The sequence below is a fragment of the Crotalus tigris genome, unplaced genomic scaffold, assembly GCF_016545835.1.
Source record: "Crotalus tigris isolate CLP2741 ecotype Arizona unplaced genomic scaffold, ASM1654583v1 scf7180000019608.391392, whole genome shotgun sequence".
Taxonomy (NCBI): Eukaryota; Metazoa; Chordata; class Lepidosauria; order Squamata; family Viperidae; genus Crotalus; species Crotalus tigris.
Window position 1 is genome coordinate 326525 of NW_024097621.1, and position 18959 is coordinate 345483.

The 18959-nt window shown below is 34.5% G+C and overlaps 1 protein-coding gene across 3 annotated transcripts in view; it reads right to left on the reverse strand.

The window, feature by feature from the left end:
• RSRC1 (arginine and serine rich coiled-coil 1) overlaps positions 1-18959 on the reverse strand; it is a 167785-nt gene that overhangs the window by 135311 nt on the left and 13515 nt on the right. The window lies entirely within an intron of this gene.

Consider the following 18959-nt stretch of genomic DNA (forward strand, 5'->3'; position numbering starts at 1 on the left):
AAGTGTTTTGAAATATGTACAAAGTAAAGGAAAACGAAAGAAATCAATATACTGGTTTCTCATTAAATGGAATAAAATGCTAATAGCTAACAAAAATGAGAAATTAACTCAGCTCCTATTTTGCTCTAATAGAAAGATGTGCTTTTCATCAGGCAACTGCAAAGAATGGAAAAAAGTATGGGATTATGGTCAGGGAATCTATATTTGTTTTGAGTAAAATCAAACTACCTTTAAAGGACAATATGAAGGTTTTGGCTGCTAGCTTAGTAAAATATTTCTTTAATACCATTCAGAAATCTTATAAAGATGTGCCAAGCAATAGGAAGAGGGCAACTGTTTCCTTATTTTACAAGAAAAAACAAACAAAAAATGCTAAACTGGACATTTGTAGTAATATTGGAATGAAGGGACAATGCCTGAACATCAGCTACATCTGACAGACATAGCAGAGGAAAGAAAGAGATGGAAAAATTGAGGCCAGTGACTCAAACATCAGTTGCAACTAAGGTATTGGTATAAGTTATATAAGTGGTGGGGATGTTGTGCACCAGTTTTCACCTACTTGCTATTTAAAATCACTCTAAGATAAACCAGATTTTGTTTGATTAAATCCTGGAATAAATCAAGTTTTGATTCTGCCAAATCATAGCTCATCTGAAACAGTTTGGTAAAAGAACGCAAGTCCAGGTTTTGCAAATCAGGGTTCAAAATAGCATTCATGCACACGCCCACTTGAAAACTATTTAGAACTTCAGAATTATTCACTCAGTGGTGCTTCAAATTGTGTTGGAATATGAATGTAGCATTAGTCTGCAATTCTTGAAAGCAGTCACAGTCTTTCCTGGGATCACATAACAGGTACAGAGACCATCAGGGCAATCCCAGGGGAAAAAACCAGTTGCTTCAGAGTGTTGCAGACAGATGCTAGGTCCATATTCCCATTCATTCTGAAGCATCTTTTGGAAATGGAATTCAAAGCTCTACATAATTTTTTAGATTAGCCAGTCAGCATGATTGTTTCTACTCATCTGATCCAATCAGGCAGGATAGGTATGCTTCAGGTCCCACCAACCACAGAATGTTGTTGGGGCCTAGAAGATGTGCCCTTTTCTGCTGTGTTACCCAACTCATGGAACATTTTAGCTATGGAGATCAGGATGACCCTGACCTTTCTAGTCTTTTGTAAGGCCCTGAAGACCTGGTTCTGGGCTGGGGCTGGAGTCCCTAGAGTCTATAGCGACCTGCTTCTTGGTTATGCTGGTGACTTGAGTTGATCTGCTCAGCCACTGTGTATTTTAACTTTTGTGATGTTTATAATGGTTTTATTTTATTTTAACTCTGTTGTAAAGTCACTTGTTGTGATGGCTATGTAAATTGGATGGATGGGATGAATGGATGGATGGACAATCAAGTCTCACTTGGTTAGATTAGCCTCATCTCATCTGAGAATGAGACATTATCTCATTAAATAGATACCTCTCGATTTAAACTATTTAACAAAGTATAAGAATTTATGTTGCATTGATCAAACATCACTACCAGCATTGTGTTCAGTTTGGGACACATACTGCAAAAAAACAGTCAGATTAATTGAAACAATTTCAAATGGGGGAGTTCAACACTGGAGGTGGCTGTTGGATTGATGGCAGATTCCATCTTGCTCCCTTGCTCTCTGCTCTCCGTCCATTTTTTTGTTATCATATTAATATATTCTCATTTTCTTTTTCAGTGTTTAGTTTATTGTCTTATTTTATTTCTGTTTTGTTTACACTCTCTTCATTTCTTTCTTTTTATTGTTGTAAGCCTCCTAGAGCAAGATAGGTGGTAAATAAATTTAACAAATAAATAAATTTCAAAGAAGGCAAAGAAACTGATCAGGCATATGATCTGATCTAGGCAAATCCAATGCAGAAGTAATGAAATCACTGGGGATATTTGCCTTGATATAAGTTACAAAAATTCTGAATGAATGTTTATGTAGTATTAAAAAAATTCCAATTGTTATTTTTCAAATAAAAATGGCAAACTATTTAGCTATAAAAGTAGCATGGTGATTAGGCATGATCCATTAATGGAGAACATTACTGTATCTAACTTATAGAGCACACAGATGCTTGGCATAGTTTAGCATCTCTAAATATTGAGACCATATAAGCAAGATCCCACTATCTAAACCAGCGGTTCTTAACCTTTGTGTGACGGCGACCCCCATCACATGGACGCGCCACCCCCATGCGCGGTGCGCATGTGCGGTGGCGCCCCCTGAGGGGGAAAAATGGCGGATCGCGTTGTTTGGCGACCCCCATAAAATGGTCGTTCGACCCCAAATGGGGTCACGACCCATAGGTTGAGAACCGCTGATCTAAACTCATAAGCGATCTCTTTATTTGTTGAGCAATTTGCACACATATTTTTAACAAGGCTGAAAATATCTATAAAGGACTATCCAGTTATTGTACAGCAGGTACTAATTTGCTAATTTCTTCACAAGTAATTAATTGAAATATTAAATATTGAATAAAGTATCTTGCAGTAATTTTAACATCTGCTCATAAACATAATTGATTTTGCAAGAGCCTTATGTAATCAAAATACTAACTAAGTTGAAACAAATAAAACAGATTTTAAAACAGGTTTGAGAAAATCTGCATCTAATTAGCAGGTAAGCATCACAACTGCATAACATTTTATACATTTGTATTTATGAAGTAACAGAAGATCTAAGAACTTTTTAAAATGGCGTTTATTGTTCAAATAAGACTGTGCTGCATACTAAAGTGATTTAAGTCCTTATAGAGCTGCTTTGAAAAAGATCATAAATGGTGAAAGAAAACATGTGGAAAACTGTAAAACTAGAAAGAATTTGCGACAAAAAACAGATCCGGATTCCATAACCAAAAGGAAACTACACTTAATTAATGCACACTACATCTGCAATATCAGTCTAATAAAGAGTGAAACTACTAATTTTCATTGTTCTGTAGTGATTGTGATCATTGTCATTTAACATTCATCCAACAATATTATACGAATAAAATAAAACTTTCATTAATCTTTTTAAAAATACTGCAATTTAAAATTTAACCTATATACAGTTTTCTGAAAGGATCTTCTTCCTCTGTTTTAGAAGACAGATTAATTTATACTCACTAGAAAACAGAACCAATTGTACTCCATGCTGAAATTTTTCAAATTGTTAGTATGCTATATTTTGAGAATCAAATTTATCAATAACAACATTTTGTCTAATACCAGCATCATTTATTAAAGCTAAACAAAGATCCCATTGTTTTCAAATAATGGTCATTACAAACTTACTAAGTAAGAACAAAATAGTTCAAAATTAGACAGCAGTTAAGAAAAAAGAACTGACAGAATTGCATTTTTTTAATTCAGTGGTGTATCTGCAGCTATCTCATATTGTTCAATATAAAATTAATCATACTGAATGAATTCAAATTTGGTTCAAAAGGTTCCACTTTCATAAACCTATGCTTAGCACACCAGTGGAATCTGGATTGGTCTGGAGAAGAGGAAAGTAACATATCAAATGTGTATGCATTTTTACTGAACGAAATTCCATACCAATATTATTGTTAAGACACAGTATCACACTGTTAAAGTATATACTTTTTACACAATCTAGTTTAGATAAATGAATTCTTTATTCCATCTAGTTTATACATTTCTTAAATCTAGCCACCAAACCTAAGATGGTTTCCAAAGAACTGATATTTAACTATTATTGGATTCTTATTAGAATTTCTCAAAATCACATTCAGATTTATTGCTGAATGCATAATAAATAAAATGTGTAGACTATTTAATATGAAATGTTATATAATTTCTGACACCACACTATATGTAATTTACTGTGTTTTGCTTGCCAAAACTCAACCATTAAAAAATTAATGAAACTAGAGATTATTTAATATTTTCCATGGTGCATATTGAACAGTTTATTTGCTCCATCCATCCATCCATCCATCCATCCATCCATCCATCCATCCATCCCAGGATAATTCCCCTAATTCAGTTCCCTTATCTAACCCCATCAGTGATGGCTTGCTTTGTTCAAAAAAGAGAGTTCCAAGCAAAAACAAGACCTGAATTTACTATTATTTAGCATTTACCCAATGAGAAATCCCTTGTTAGAAAAGTCTGTTTCCCATACTAGCCACTCAAGTATTTCATGACACCATGAAGACAGCATGAAAGCAACAGTAGTTAAATATTTAAAATGGCATCTTTATACACTATTCATAGTAGCCTTGGGTGAGATAGGAGACTTTATAAATTTGATAAATAAATAATTTACTCAATATACATCTCCCTTTATCTTTTTATACAACACACCAGTACTAATAGGAAAAAAATCCAGAAGGGCAAGTAGTTAAATTTCACATCCTATATAACCCATCTGATCCTGGTTCTCTTTATACAGTAATATATGGCAGCTTGAAGAACCCGAAAATGCCATATGTATATTAGCCTGACCTTTACCTAATTATGTTGCATACAACTATTTTTGCATAGAAATTATAAGCTCTTTGGTCAGAATGCCTAGCTATCATTTTTATTTATTATATTTATATTACATCCTTATTTTGTACAGTCAAGGTGGTATATATAATGGTCCTTCCTCCCATCTTCCTTGCAATAACTGGTCTGAGCAGTGGCTTGACTTGAGAATAACTTACTGGCTTACTCTTAAATATAATCACCAAATAATAATACCAGCAAACATATCATTCAATAAAAGAACAAGAAAAACAAACAAACAATATACCAGGGCATATAGAACCATCATAAAATACATGAAACTCATAGCTCATAATCCCATTCATTAAAACAATCAGTACAGCCACTGTACCACCAGACTACCATTTCCCCAGGCAAGAAGCATGTTTAATAAAGAATATTTGTAACTCAGGATTGACATGAGGGGTCCTTGGTGCTCTCTGAGCTTGCATGTTTTCTTGCAGATGTTTCATTACCCAAACTAGATAACATCATCAGTGCTCTGAAGAATGTCTTTAAGACTTTGCAAAAAGCCAGCAGAATCAGGACAAATCTGATTTCCGAGAGGATGATGTTCCACAGAGTGGGTGTCACAGCAAAAAAGACTATCTCCCTGAATCCTGCAAAATGACATTCTAGGGTGATGAGATTTGTAACATGGCTCATGCTCGACCTGATGGGACAGGTATATAGGGGTGACTCAATTAGTTGCATAATTGCCTTGGACATGGCGCTTTTCTTCAGCTGTACTGCTCTCCTAAGAAATGCTTAATGGTGGGTTTCAATTTAAATAAAACTAGAGTTATTTTTGAATAAATTTAAAACTTTTAGATTATAATGTTATTAGTTACAATTTGTTAATCAGCATTACGTTCCTAAGTGAATAACAACATAATCGTACTTTGAAATAATCAAAGAATAAAGCAATCCAGACCATAATATGACCTTTGTAAGACACAGGGTGTACTCAAGATAGAACTTATAGTTTTCTGAAACTGATGCCTGCAGATGTGTAGGACATATTGATTAACATGATGGACTTGTAGCCTAATATGAAGAGCCGAGGTGGCCCAGCAGTTAGAGTGGAGTACTGCAGGCCACTTTAGCTGACTGTGTTCAGCAGGTCAGCGGTTCAAATCTCACCGGCTCAAGGTTGACTCAGCCTTCCATCCTTCCGAGGTAGGTAAAATGAGGACCCAGATTGTTGGGGGCAATGTAAATATATATATATACATTGCTTACTGGTGTACACTGCTTAGAGAGTGCTTGCACTTAAAGCGGTATATAAGTCTCATAAATAAATAAATATAAGCTCTAAATTGAAATCGACTGCAATTAAGGAATTTGCTGAAAAAAGATTTGCTGTGGTGCTTAATCTGTAACAAAGCAAATGGGATAAATGTATCTTTACAAACTTGGCTATTTACTTTAAAAGCGCTCATATACTTTAAACTTTATGATTTAAGCATTAAAGTATTCCAACAAAAAGGAAAATGCTGAATTCATTTATTAAATCTGCTCTGTGTTTTGCTGCTTAATATGTGGCTTACATAACTTGACAAGATCTTACAGATGGTCATGATTATGTTAAGCAGGACAATACATATACTGAAAACTTTTACATATGCTCACCTAATGGCCTGCCATATTAAATGCAATAAAGTACAATAAAACAACTATATAGCAGGTCACTGTGAAAGCTTTTCAATCTGCCATTCATGTTTCTATACCCAAACAGCACACATACCTACATATATGTACAAAACAAGTATCAATATGATTAAAGTAGTTATCTTTGAATAAATGTCAGAATTCAGTATGACCGCCTTTTGTATCTAATCTCAATGTTTAATTACCAATTTTTTTTATTCTTGAAAGACCTAGAATGTTGTAGAAACTTTTACTTAGCAATCCACTGGGGACAAATTAGATAATTGTGTTGAAATGTATTGCAGCGTTTAAACCAACAAATAAATGAATAAAGGTAGTCTATAGCAACATAATATACTGAAGTTGTTAAAGTATCTACAGGAACAATATTATTGGTACCTGGGAAAACTAATATAGAACAAGAGAAAGCAGTGATGAAAGAATACTAACTCATATGGAGATTAAAATATAGTGACAGACACAATTATTTTACTAATTGCTAATGAATATAGTAAAGTGATTTCAAAAGAAAAAGTTTGCTTGGACTATTTTAGGTTTTGACCTCTGTATGAGCAAAAGCATTTCAAACTGAAGCTCACCAAAACTGATTAACGACACCAGTCAAGGCCAGCATGTAGCTGAAGCCTTTTCCATCTATCATATGGCCCAAAGGATGGTTAAATGAATCTTAAAATGGGTACAAACTGCTCAGTGACAACATTGAGTCCTGTCAATTAGAAATAATTAGGTAGTCATTTTGGTAGTAAGTCTTTTTAAGTGCATACATAATGATGCAATGATGCTTATTAGCGATCTCGTATAAGCTATGCTCAAACAGTGTGAAATAATTATGCAACTCACAAAGCCTTGCAATTCTCTGTACTTCACCTTAATGCATTTAAAAAACCACTTCATTACCTTCAGTAATTAATCCTCGATTAATTACAGGAAAAGCCCAGTTTACTATCCTACGTTTCTAATTATCTTATAAATAGTTATGGTTTTAATTAATGTGTTCATTAAGCTGAATATCTTTCTCAAAGCTATGCTCAGAGCAAAGGTTCTACTTTTGAGAGAAAAGGCCTAACTAGCCATAAGGTGAAGCTATTTTGGATGTATTTGCTTTTATTTTAATATATTCAACTTCTTAATTGGCATTTAAAATCTAATTTGGAAAAAATCCAAGAAGCTTACATAAGGATTTTTTTCTTATCTGCAACCAAAAAAGCTTAATAGTTTTAATAGACAAAGTTTTAAAATATATTTGATATAACCAGGAATCAGATTCTAAATGCCAGGCACCAAATGAATAAGACATCTTCGTTTACAATAACAAAAACCAACAACTTCCTAGCCATCAAGTGAATTTTACCATTTAATATGTAATTGGAAATATTTAGCAACTTTGTATAATTAAGTGAAAATATGTTATTTCAATAACTGCATTCTCTTCTCTGAAATTTGGTAACTTTGAAAAACCAGAATATGAATTACAGTAATTTAACTAATATACATACATCACTTTTCAATCAATAGCTCAATTTAGGTGATATGCCAGACTATGTAAATGTAAACTTAATCATGATTTAGTGTAACAACCTTATTCACTAATCTAGAGATAGTTAGCGAATTACAGATTATATATAGTGGTTCATTTGAATGTCTAAATCTATAAACTAACTAAAATATAACAGTATTAACGTAAGAAAATGCCAACTGAAATGAGCAGGAAGTTTCTCCTACTGCCTAGTTTTTGGGATCAGGCTAAATACTACCTTCCAATTTATAAGGGTCAAAGTTACCATATGCCTGTGCCAGGTACTTTTCAGCCAAATATGGAAGCACTTAACATGTGTTTCAGTCTCAGGAATGTCAACTTTAAAAGATGTCCACTTTAAACAGTTGGTTTACCACATAACCAAGTCTTTCAGCTTTAGATTTCTCGGGCCTTTTGGTCTCTAAATTCTTACAAATAAAGATGGCATAAAGTATGTACCTGTCTACAGAGTCTCTTGCCCATGTTGGGGATTTTGTACATCCTCAATTTGGTTTCTCCTTAACATAGGAAGCAGCAGGATAATGTTGCTACCAAGCTCTAAATTAGGGTATCAAGCTGAGCTCTCTAGCCATACTTCAAACAGGAGTTATCAGAGAGGTGGTAACTTGCTGTGGTTTGTGGTCCTGGTATCAAAGCCTTGTTTATTGATTATTTCAACTAAATATTGCCTAGATCAGGGGTGTCAAACTGCCGGCCCACGGGATGCATCATAGCGAAACTGTGCCCATCCCATTGCCAGCAATGGCAAAAAAGTCACAATTCGTCGCGACATGTCACGTGACGTTGCAAGTTTGACACCTCTGGCCTAGATATAGGTTCCTACTTCCATGTCAAATTGCACAAGGAGAAGGATTAAGATCTCCTTCATTGGTTTCCTGACAGAATCAGGACACTAATTACTCTCATATCACTTGTGTATGGGTAGAAATAAACTGAGTTTGGCTGCAGAAAAGGGAAGCATTTTTGTGTGGCAATAGCTACACCAGTTAGGTGATTTAAGTGCTGTCTCTTCCTCATGCAGAGGGCCACATGCAATCACATCTTTCTTTTTCAGATGTTTACACAAAATATTTGTTCTAAAACAAGATCACCAAATTATATAAATGCTCAAGACCACACCACCTAAACAGGATACAATCCAGCTTAGCCCATCTACAATCCAGTTTCCCATTACAGTTATTTGTTTATACTGAATGTCAGCAGTCTAAATAAAATATACCAAAATTCTCAGGGACAAAGACTACATAATAGCTACAATAAGCTGCCAAACAATTTGAAATAAATGTTTGAAAATAAATTATTTTCTTGTTTATTTTAGCAGTGGCAAGGTTTTCTTTGCATTCCCTTCTCTTCTTGGATCATTGGAGATCTGATTCATGCACCAAAACAAAGTTTGCATCAACTTTAATCAATTTCTGGTAGGCCTTAATTTTAATTTATTTCAATTTCAATGTGCAAAACTGCACCAAATGAAGCTGATTGGAAGATTTAGAACCGACAAAAGACAGTACTTCTTCACTCAACCCAAGGAATTACACTCACAGAATACAAACCTATTGAGGGCTTTAACTTTCAAAAACCTAGTACTATATCACAAAGTGATTCTGATGTCACTGGCCATAACCCAGCAGCAAAAATTTCAAGTGTGAATCCCCTATACAGAAAGTTGTTTACTCCTGTTTTAAGTTATGGCTATATGTTAATAAAGTGTATCACTTTAAAACTAGATTTCTCTAATAAAAAGCTTCAAATGTTCTAAATTTTTTATCTTACAATTAAGTCTTAGAATTAGAATGTTAAACAATTTGGTTGCAGTCTGATATCAGAGTTCCCATTGCATCAAACATAGCAAGAGCTACAAGAAATTCTGTAGAGTAATTTTCAAAACAGATGAAGATTTTTCTAAGTGCATGATAAAACAACATGAGTCACCACCACTGCTAGAGCCTCCTACTTCAGAGATGGTCACAATTAGCATTCCAGCCAATTGGCTGAAGTTTCCTTCCAATTACCCATCAGTAGCAACTGTGAAACCCAGAGAAATCCTAAATCATGGACTTTACTTGCTTGATCCAATCTGAGTCAGTCACCAGGACCAGAGGTTTAGTTTTCTGAGATTTCAGACCTGTGCTGGAGCCCATTCTCAGGGAATTTCTCTCTCACCAGAGTGTATGATGAGAGAGAAGTTCTCTCTCATATTTTGGTGGAGACAGAAGTTCCTTGAAAATGGGTTTCAGCACAAGTCCAAAAGCACAGAAGACTAAACCTCTGGTCCCGATGACCGACCAATAATGTTGGATCCTGCAACATTATTCTGGAACACATATATTTGCCTTCATTCTTGCTTGCTTCTCTCCCTTCCTCATGTGACCTCTGTTCAGTTTCATTGCCTTTTTTGTCTTCCCAACAAAGCTAAGATTTCTCTTACTTTGACTCTATTCCATTATTTTTCTGTCCCTCTCTGTATCTCTCTTGCTGTCTTTTGTTGTTTTTCTTGCTTCTGCTAGAAAGACAAAAAGGAATGACATGACTGTGGTTATGAGATTTGAGTTTAATTGTCTGCAGTTGCCCTTATGTTTTTATTGTGTCCTTGTCCTTTACTGTTTTATTGTTTAGTTTTTATTCATTGCTTTTAATCCTATCTTCACTGCCCAAGTCACAGTTGCAAGATGGGTAGCTGTATGAATCAATAAATAAATATATATATATATTTGAGAATGTGTTTCTATGTATGAGGAGGGTTGTATAAAGAGAATAGCCAGGAAATGCAAAGGGAAGAATTGGTTAATTTTATAAATTAATTTTAATTAATAGTTATTAATTTACTTGGCTTTCAAGTTTTGACGTCACGGCAAGACGGACGCAGGGAAGCAGGACTCTGCGTCCCGTGCCTGATTTCTTCCTGCTGGGGGCCTGAAAAGGGCCTGAAGTCGCTCCAGAGAGGCGATGAAGCAAGAGGGGACCCTTGTAGATTGCAGCTAGATGACAGTCAGCCTGCTTGATCCAAGGAAGCCCTCAGAACCAACAGGAGAAAGATTGGCCGCGCCCATGCAGCCAGTCAGAAGCTGCTGATCTCCAGAGAAAAAAGGGGCATCTAACAAGCGTGAGCAACGTGTTTGAATTTGGGTGATATTATTTTCCTTCTTCTATGATTTTAAAACATGTTCTTGGAAAAAAAAGCGACCTGAAAGCAAGGAAACTCCCAGACTAAAGGTTTTTTTTTTCCTTTTTTACCCTTTCTCCCAAAATAAAAACGGTGGTTTAAGCTTTCTTGGGGGAAAATAGAGAAGACTATACAATTAATTTGGATACAGCAGAGATTTAAAAAGTTTGGAAAGTTATAATACTTTTTTAAAAAAAATATCTTCCTTGGAGAGTATCGGAGCAAAGCCTTATAAAAATACCCTGGCTAGAAAGTTACAAAACAGACACCTAATGACATCTAGTAGCAAAAAAAAAAAAAGAACTACACTAAGTTCTGTTTATATTTTGTCTGGAGTAAGGGAACTTGGCATGAAGCCCAGACACAGATAATAGACTAAATCTTTTGATGTCTTTGAACTTGTAAATTGCAGCTGGAAAAAGAGAAAAACTTCTTGGGCTGTCTTTTCTGCAGGATGGATTACAACTAAAACTACAAACTATTTTGAAGCCATCTGGCTTCTTTGGATTATAAATACTGCTTGACTTGTAATTTTACAAACCATTCAGAGACAGAGTGAATGGTAAGGAACTATCAACAGTAAGACATTTTGGATTATAACTTTGGCAGATTGGCAGCTCTAGCTTTTGGGATAATTGGTTAAAGTAGTATTGGAAGACAGAAGTGGATTATAAACTTTTTTCCTCTCCCCATTTTTTTCCCTTTTTTTTCCTTCTTGTTATCTGGGGAGCCTATTGGATTATAGATTTTTAATCTCAGAACTATTTAAGGACAGTGGAAGCTCAACTGTTGATGACTTCCCTTGGAGAAGGCCCTATGGACTATTAACTTTTCATAGTAGGACCTTGCGGATTATAAATTCTGATTGAGCGATAACCTGGGATTTTGGACAACTGCTCCAGAAGTAAACCTCACAAACAGAAGTGGATTACAAATCTTTTTTCTTTGTTCTCCCTTTTCTTTCAGGGAGTTTATTGGATTACAGAGACTATAGACAAGAACTATAAGAGTTATTTAAGACAAATTTAAATGATATATTGTGGTATTAAATATAAATTAATGGTTTTGTTTAAGGCGGGCATTTGAGAAAAGTATTAGAGTTGATAAAAGATTTGGGGGGTGGAAACAAAAATAAGTATTCCGAATTTAGCTAAAACTGGCAAGAAAACACCCCCAGTCCTGTCCTCCACCTCTGCAAGCCCTGTGTGTCAGAAATCAATTGAATCAATGCTTCAACAAGAAAAATCTAACAACTTTCAATAGGAGATGCAAGTAGCATTACAAGCAATCCAAAAGGCAATCTCCTCTCACAAGGAAGATACAAGGAAAAATCATGAGACAAAAGACAACTTTGATAAAATGAATCAAGAAATTCATAACATAAACTCTCAATTAGAAAGCTTCTGACAGATGGTCACAAAGAATGAACAAAGAATTCAGAAAATAGAAGACAAGTCAGTAGAGACTGATCAAAAGATGAGGAAATAAAAGATGAAAATCAGAGGCTGATGCAGGCAAATAGAGAATTGGAAGATTCAATGGCAGTTTTGGAAATGGAAAAGTGTGGTGGTCTCCCATGGAGAATGAGACACGCACGCAGGTATCTCGGGATGGGAGCCCAGAGCTGACTCCAACACCCTATTTTATTGTTACTATAGTTTTTACATCACACAGCATAATCAAAAGACGTATATAGGGGTGGTTACAATGTATCAAATAACAGACACTCTCCAGATGCAAGGCTATGCAGGTGTTCTTATCAGACCCTGTCCAAACGGTTGATGAATGTATTCTGTGTCTAGAGCAGTCCGTTTGTTATCTCAAGGACTTTGTGGGAGCATGTCTATGGGCATATTTGTGCAATTAATCCCACAGAAAAGACACCTTATTTTTTAAGATTTCAAAACATAATGGAGGATAAGGAAGAGGACTTTGCGGACGATGACAGAGCTACTGGCTGAAGTACTGGAAATAAGGAAACAGAAAATGGAAGGAGAGATATTTCGAGTCAATTCAAGCTATGAGAGGATAAATAAAGTCCCTAGAGAAGTACATGTTAGATTTGTCAAAAGATCTATAAGAGATGAGATATTGAGAAGAGCAAGAGATGATCTTCTGCGTTATAAAGAAAAGGAAATTGTAGTGTTGAAGCAGATCCCTAGGATGATAAGAGATTCATGAAGAGAATATCAATTCCTGACCAGAAAATTAATTGAAAAAGGAGTGAATTTTAGATTGCTGATTCTGGAAGTGATTTTAATTAATTGGGACATGAAAAGATACACATTGGACTCTGTACTCAAGGCAATGGAGTTCTATGAGAGTTACAGAGCTTTTTTGGAAGGGGAAAGTATGGAATGTCATGCAGAGAGAAAAGCAAAAAAACAGGAAGAGATAGCAATAGAAGGACCAGCCAAACCAAGGGAAGAAGAAACATAAAATACAAACATAGAAGAAGTGGCAAAAGCAAGAGAACAGAGACAGATAAGAACAACTAGAAGAATAAAACCTAAATATAATCGAAGGAGATGAAGAAGGTAAATGGATTCTCTCAATAAATATAAATGGATTGAACTCCTCTGCAAAAAGAAATTTTTTTTAACACGACCACAAAAATTAAAAATGGATATAATTTTTCTCCAAGAAACACATATTAAGCAACACTATAAACTGTTGGAACAACCGAAAACTGGGAAACTCCACTTCACACTAGCACAACAAAAGAAAAGAGGAATAGCTTTATATATTAAAGAGACAATGAACCCCAAACAAATCTATGCAGATGAAGAGGAAAGAATATTAATGGTGGAAATAATGATAAATCAAAAACAGATACCGATGGTAGCAATATATGCAGCTAATTACAAACAAGAAGAATTCTATCAAAAATTACATTAAAAATAGTGGAATTGGAATATCAAAATATTTGCTTAATGGCAGACTTCAATGCAATTGTAGACGGGAAGCTGGACTACAGAAGTAGTAAAATAGGGAAAAAAGGAAGGAAAATACTTCCTTAAACTTTCTTTAAAATGGCAGAAGAAATTTGCATACAGGATATACAGAGAGAAAAGAAACGAAAAAAATCACAATATACAGTTTACTCAAACAGGCACAAATCATGGTCCAGAATTGATATGACATGGATATCCCCTGAATTAAGCATGATTATACAAGAGATCGAGATAGAAACCAACATACGGGCAGGCCATAATCCGATAAAGATGACTTGGAGAGGAACTAAGAAAAAATTAAGAATCAGTCTTTACTGAAAGAGAAAGAATTTATGCAAATAGCAACAAAGGAAATGGAATTTTTCTTTAAAATAAACAAAAAAGAAACATTGCTTCAAAATGTGTGGGATACAGCTAAAGCATACTTTAGAAAGTTGGCTATAACTTACATGGTGAAAAAGAGTAAAGAAAAAAAGTAACAATAAACAAATTTAAAGGAGAAATTTATTAAATTGGAATCAGAACTACAAAGCGATCCACAAAAGAAATATCTTAAAATGCAAATGAAAATAATAAAACATAAATTAAACTTAGCAGAGGCTGAAAAAATGGCCCAACAAATTAAAAGGGCAAAATAAAATTTTTTTGAAAATGCTAATAAACCGGGCAACATACAAACTGAAAAACGAAAGAGAGAAAAAATTGATAAATAAATTGCAAGATTCAAAAGGCGATTTACAATTCCAAAATAACTTAATTAAAAAAAATAAACAAAGAGTTTTATGAGACATTTTACGACACAGAAGAAATTTCTCAAGAAAAAAATAAAGCAATACATGACTGAATGGCTTTACGCTGTCTACAAGTTTACCTTTAGCAAGCAATTGCAATCTAATATTATTTCAACAGTCTCATCACATAAAAGTTTAGGGTGTAACTAAAAAAAGATTACTACAGCTATATAGGAAAATATTTGAATCATTTCTTTTAGTTACCTAAAAAATATTTTTATGCTACTTGTGTCATGTTAAAACATTTTAGACTGCCTTTAGCATGTAACTAATAATGAATATGCAAAATAAAGGAAGTAAAGCTTTTGCCACTTTCTACTTCCTAATATTCCTCTCAATTAGAGCAGGGATCCCCAGGCCGCGGAAATGGCTGGCCAGGGCGCGCACACATGGGCACTCATTCCCCTGTACTCACGCCCCCATTTGTGCATGCGTGAACAGGCACTAACCGCCACGGGTGGGGTGTGGCTGTTTGTACGTGCACATGGCACCAGTGCATGCCGCATGCATGAACGCAGCCGCTAGTATTGCGCCAGTGGATGTAGCCCTGTTATGTTTGTGTGTGTGCGCACACACAGAATAATTTGGAACCTGCTCTCCCCTCCGGGCCACGAGCCCAGAAAGGTTGGAGTACTCTGACTTAGAGTATACCATACAGCAGAAGGAGAATACCTAACACTGGACGAATATAACATTGATTTGCAGTGTATAAAAGAAGATGCCATGAATCTCATTCCCACAATTGTATGCCTATCTTTATATCATCAACATATTGATAATCACATAAGTTGCAATCACATAGATCAACCCCCGGTCTGTGGACTAGTACCGGGCTGTGGCATGCCAGCAACCGGTCTGCACAAACAAGGAAAGACCCATCTGAGGGATGCAGGCAGCACACAAAACCACGCCCCTCTGGTCCACAGAAAAACCTCTCTCCACGGAACCGGTCCCTGGTGCCCAAAAGGTTGGGGACCTCTGATACAGACATTCTGTATGTTACATTTGTGCATATATCTTTAAAATTGTTTTTAGAGTGTTTAGAATGACAGTTCTAAACCTTCAGGATAATAACACATACTGGTATTAGGTACAAAAGATTTATAATAGATGTATTGTGCTGCATCCTAGCAATCCAATAACATAATTAACATAAAGTTTTACCAGCCAAATAGGAAAACACATTATTTCATTGCATACATTAAAACAAATGCTTTCACTGATATATTTTCAATATAATGTTCTAAAATAAGTGTTAACTTTAGCATATTTTATATAAATTATGCAATTAAATACAAGTTATAACTGGAGCTTAAATCGTTTAAAAAGATTAATATTGCTCCAACATTGTTGCTTTAATTCAAATAAAGCCTTTATAATTCAAAGAATTAAATAATGCAACACCTACATGCAATATGAAGAATGCAACTGGCACAATTAACACAAGTTAATAATTAAAACATTACCAAGAATAATTCAGTATTATATGCATGTATAACATATACAGAATTATAATGATACCATCCAAGAAATCCATAACATTATAAAAGGAACTGCCGCATCCTAATCTTCACATGGCAATAATTTCAAACTGATATTATTAATCTCATTTCCTTGAATAATATCCATACTCTAGGGTCATTTTCCTTCTCATATTCAATATTGTGCATGCTTGTATCAAGATTCCTTTCTTCATATCCTGTCAGAGTATCAATCACTGCCTCCTGTCCACTCAATCCACATTTGATTTATCAGCCACCGTCTTTCTGGACTCCATAACTCGACCCAAACCATTTTAACAAGACATTGACAAATAGCACTCAGTATCACATCAACCTGTTCCACTTAGTAAACTAAGAAACACTAACTGTGACATCTCCACATAAGTATTCTATTCCATTCCCCAGACTGATGTATATTAATGAGATGGCATTTGAAATGCTTCTTCCACATCAGCATCTAATATGATCAAATTAGGAAATAGGATGATTTATTAAATTTTGTAGAGCTGAATTTTTATATATCACTATATCTGTGGTTTCAGAAAGTGAGCTGTTACTTTCAATTTTTCTGCTGACAATGTGCCTATATTTTTCAGATGAATTATTGTGTTTAAAAAGATTGCAAACAACAAAATGTTATTAAGCAAATGCCAGTAAAACAAACTAAATCTATTTTAAAATTATTAATTTAATGTAAATGTGGTTGTTCTCCTGAAAATTTGGTTTGTGATTTTACATTATTCGCACAGCCCTGTTTTATTGAAAGACAATTATACATCTATAGTATTATAGAGAACCTCATTCTTGATTCAGATTCCATTTAAAATAGAATAAATAACTACAGTGCAAACATTCATCTTTGGATAAAAGAAAAATAGTTAAAGGACAGAAGATGATAATTAAGAGTTAACAGTCTGATAATGATTTACTGGCTTAACAGACTAGTTTGTCTTAATTTATAATCTTAATTTCTGTAAGAAAAATATGACAATGCAGTACATGGCTCCTTAAAAACATACCAAATGAAAAATCTTGTGATTTTTAATCTGGAGTCAGAATTCTGTATTCAAACAAATAAACCATTATCTGGTCAAATCTGTTAAGACAAGGCTAACGTACTGCATTTGTAGAATCACAAATTGCCCATCTCAAATTTAGCCAATTCTATATGAGAAGATAGAAAGGCTATATAATTCATTATTTTTTTCTTTAAATACGAAATTTCTTTCTCTCAAAAGTAAAATCCCACTTAGAAAGGTAGCCCAATCTACTTTTAGGAGAAAAAAACACATCTTATTTTAAATAATTCTTGATGGCTAAATATGAACTGGGAATATTTATTTTTTAAATTAGGCAAGTCTTAGAAATGTGACAGGCCATAAGTAAAATAATATACTTCTCATCAGAAAAGGGTTTTCCCTGAACATCCAAATTGTTCTCTCCACAATCTGAATCTCTTAAATTTACCATGACTAGAATGCAGATAAATCTGAGTGTTCAATACTACATGTTAATCAACGTACTAGCCATTTATATAGCCTGAATGTAAGAATGGGAAGACAAATTATCTAACATAAAACGGCACAAAACAAAAGTAAACCTATAAAGACCATATCATCATTTGGACAAATTTACAATTTATTTTGCTTTTATAAAGTTAGCTCTTTGTTCAAACAAATAAGTTTAAACGTATTTTTCAAAAGAAACACAATATAAAAACTGACATAGAAAATAGCAAGTGGGCAAGATAAAGTATCTGCTGAAAATACACACCTATTCAATTTGTAATGACATAGACATTAATAAACAAATAGCCGTGTTCAACTCTTTATAGGGCTTGTTCCACATAAGCAAAAATTTTACTGATATTTATTATGTACCTGCTGATGTTCATGTCTGAAAAATGACCGCTTATTAACTTATTCAACCAGTTTATATGCCACTATTTATAGTCCACAAATACATATACAATGTTATAGATACAATTATTTGCTATGAATAACAAAGATTTTTTTTTCAGGACCTCTCACCAAAATGTACTTCAGTATAATTTAAGTCTAGTACTTTTTTCTTGTCTGCCTATTTAAAACAGTCCATTATATACTTGAAGAACTATAATGTCTCTTCACAATCTTCTCTTGTCCAAGCTCTTCAACCAGCTCTTCCCTAATGGTTAGGATCATATCTAGGAAAGCCAATCCCCTTGTCTCTCCTTCAACCTTCTGGAAAATGAAACAATTAGTGAGACCATAGAGCAATTTCTAGGATCTTGCAGTCCTAGCTAACTTGGTTTTCCAAAAACCAAATAATAAAAATCTTTCATTGTTACTTTTTCTCCCCTCATTAAAAGTTATATTATCCAGTGCGTTATCCAGAGCCCCACCCCCCTTTTTTTTTTTTTTTGCTCTTTGGATTATTGTTTTGTTTCCAGCCTTCTAGTTGTCATTTTCTTTTCTTTTTTCATATACCTTTCTTTCAATTTTTATGTCTAAGCTGCCTAGAGTCACTATAGAGCCAGGCAGCCTCAAAATTGCAGGCAATCCCTGTCTTATGAAAGTCCACACCAAGGACAATCCATAGATACAAACAGACTGCCTACTACTAAAAATGGCAAAAAGCGTTCTCTTTCTTTGAGAAAGTGCTGAAATTGCACAGTGCTTTCAGAAACCGCTGAATCCATGTGTTTTTAATATACAGTCTGTTTTCAGGGGTTCCTGAAAGCACTGTGCAGCCTCAGCACTTTGTTGACTCAAGGAAGGACAGTGTTGCCCGCCATTTTTAGTAATAGGCAATCCAAGCTCTGACTTCAATATAAATTCA